Source organism: Aulonocara stuartgranti (genome assembly GCF_965226115.1).
Source record: "Aulonocara stuartgranti genome assembly, chromosome: 17".
Classification (NCBI taxonomy): Eukaryota; Metazoa; Chordata; class Actinopteri; order Cichliformes; family Cichlidae; genus Aulonocara; species Aulonocara stuartgranti.
The window spans coordinates 39,951,453-39,954,644 of NC_138953.1; the positions used below are offsets into that span (position 1 = coordinate 39,951,453).

The 3,192-nt window shown below is 38.7% G+C and overlaps 1 long non-coding RNA gene across 1 annotated transcript; it reads right to left on the reverse strand.

The window, feature by feature from the left end:
* Nucleotides 1-1,240: 1,240 nt before the first annotated feature.
* Nucleotides 1,241-2,966, reverse strand: LOC309692959. Its single transcript, XR_014272536.1, has 3 exons — nt 2,757-2,966; nt 2,467-2,553; nt 1,241-1,766 (listed from the first exon to the last, which is right to left on the reverse strand). It is a non-coding gene; the product is annotated as an uncharacterized lncRNA (long non-coding RNA).
* Between the last annotated feature and the right edge of the window lie 226 nt (nt 2,967-3,192).

A 3,192-nucleotide genomic window follows, 5' to 3' on the forward strand; every position in this document is an offset into this window, starting at 1 on the left:
TGTTATAAGTGCCTGCAGTGAAGACAAAGAGACATAGACTGTCTTTGGCACCTGCTGCTATTATCATGGTTAATAACACTAAACCACAAGTGTTGCTGCCATTGCACACGGCACCTTTTTAATGATAAAATGTAGGTTGTTTTCTCGGGGCTTATATTCTTTTTTGTGTGTATGTGATGTGTTTGTTTGTTTGTGTTTTTTTACATTTCTGTATGGACATACTGCAAATCTATTTCCCGTTAGAGACAATAAAGTTACCGTTGACCACTGTCAGTAGGGTGGTGAGCACGCCCTGCAGTGTCAGATTTGTTAAAAACAAAACAATTCAACTCATTGAGTCTGTCCTCACCGCCCCCACCTCTGTGGTGTTGGATGGCATGGCTGTCTTCATGCAGCTCCACACCTCTCGTGCTGTAGTTGTCCTTAGCCGCTCTGATCTTGCCCTTTTATAATGCCGGATGCATCCATGATTCGATGAAACACATCAAGCTACACTCTCGATATTCCCTCTGACACCATGCTAGCGCTGTTAGCTCCTCCATCTTTCTTGCTAGCAACCGAATGTTTTCTTTTATATTAGATGGGAGACACAGTTTGTACCTCCTTCTTTCTTTAAACCTCCCCTGTCTCGTCGTCTCCCTCTACATCCACGCTGTGCTTCTCCAGATTTCATCTGGTAGGTCCGTGAGACTGGCCGACAAGCTGGCGGACATCAGGCAATCAGCTGACCTCTGGAGTAAACAGTGCGTGTGGTGTGTAGCTCCTGAGCCGCCATCCCAAGTAACAGCTCTGTGGCAACAAGGAGAACCAAAACTCTCTCGATCCACATGTTTGAAAAGAAAGAATTATTGTTTTTGCAAAATGTATAAAATTTCTTGTTGCTTGTGTTCATTTCATCATAACATGAAATCCTTATTTTCATATAGCAGCTGTTTTGCACAGATAATTTTCCATCAGGAAAGTGTAATCACATTTTATATGTGATCAAGCATTTTCCAAATCATTTTTACCCTCTATGAAGCTGAATGAAAAAAGATTAACATGCTGTATAAGTCTAATTATATCTGTGAAGCAGAGGCGGAGCCAGACATTTGAAACACCCGGGGCTTAGCCCAAAAGGGTAGTATGCATGTGGGATTTTTTTTTTCCCTTGGGGGGGGGGGGTAGAAATGACTGAAAGATTAATTGGCTCTGTTTTGAGTTTCGTTCAAAAAAAGAATGACTTCATATAGGGAAAAATATATATCACATGTGCAGGACACCTTAAACTAGTTTTTTAATTAAGCAGCAAGGCAGAACAAAATCAGGGCTGTATCAAGACACGAGGACTAAACCCCAATTCAACCAGACCAAGAACTGATCCAGAATTAAAACAGGACTACAACAGTTCAAAATCAGGACTACTTGGGACTTAACCAAGACAGAACCAGAATCAGAACTAGATGATAGTAGCACTAAAAATCATCATAGACCTGCACTACATTTATTTTTTAATTTTACCAAAGTACAATATTTAGATTGAGAAAGGTTTATATAATTATTTAGCCTTGTTGTGCAAACAAGCCTTCATAACTTAATAAATATAGAATTTGAAAAATAACAAACCTAAAAAGAAACACTAGGTATGAGATACATGAGTACCTATGATACGGTGATACGTTTGGTAAACAACCATTTGACTAACATGTGTGTCTCACCTGCTCTTGTTCATCTCTGTTCTGTCCTCATTCTCCATCTCCCTCTCTGTTCCTCTCTCCCTCTTTGTGCTGACAATCATCAAATATACAGATATTTACAAACTCTTCAGATAAAAACACAAACACTTTTTAATTGTAACATCAAATCAGACTAAATGTTTATTTTTTTTAGATTGATAAATATAAAAAACATATTTGTTAACTTTAAGAGTAAAGAGAGAAATCGTCTGTATTTCTTAATTGCAAATGGCACCAAATTGTATTCAAAATTGAGCCACACTTATGGAGCTCCACAGTTCTTTTCCTGGTGTTTTGGTTGACATCTCTTGATTTTCCCATGTCACAGAAACAGGCTCTGTGTTTTGCCTTATATGCATCCACAGCTGTGCCACCTGTTTACTCACATGGACTCTACTAACCTATCAGAAGCTTCTTCAGCTCAGAATGGAATCGTCTGGAGTTTTCTTATTAATTAACAATAAACTTAGTGTACATGTACTCCTAAATTTGATGAAAGTGATAAAAAACAGAAAGCTCTGTCTCTCTTTATTGTGACATTTAACTAATTCAAGAGATATTTCAATATTTATCTAAAACAAAAGTTTACTCTAAATTGATGTTGTGCAGTAAAAATGTTTTATGTTTTCTCCCTAAAGTGTAAATATCTGGTTACAAATGTGAATATCCTGCTGTGTACTGAAATTCCTCTTGTTTTGCATACAAATATACTGAACAACATACAAAGCATAATATATAAAATAACATTTACCTGAGTTTTTCTTTGAAAGAACCCTCTAATGTCCATTCTTATATTTCAGTACATAACTGAAACCGATTTAGTCGGGGAGGGTAAGAACTGAAAATATGAAATAAACACACGTAAGCTAAGAATCTCTAAAAAAAAAATAGCATTTGTTCGGCTTTTCATTTCGCCATTTGTTGATTCACTTGAAGAGCAAGTAACGTAATATTGGTCAAGTGATCAGTTTGATATCAATCTTTCGTGATGCACCGTCATATTTACATTATTTGTACGGTACGAATGATTTGCTTTGGTACCTGGTCAAACTTAAGCTCTCCTTAGTATGGCTGGCTCCGTCTCTCCAACAGCGCACTGACGGGCAGCAGCTGCCCCGCCCCCTCGCTCAGTCGCTTAGTGCCTGAGCTTGGATCATACCAATATCAGGGGGGGATTCACGCACAGTCGTAAATTCCCACAGTGTGCACTATGTGCTTCGAATATTGTGTGTACTTTTTGTTTTATACAGTTGTCAGTCAGGCATCTAACTATGAAAAAATTGCACTCCAAAATACCCCGGGCTTCTGACAAAACAACCCGGGCTTAAGCCCAGTAAGCCACCCCCACGCTCCGCCCCTGCTGTGAAGGTTCTCAGTCATCCAGGTCATCGTAGTCAAAGGAGACGCAGACGCTTTTCTTTGCAAGCTCCTTTGACCAAGTCTAATTATAATTAGAGTGGTTCATCTTATTCACTAA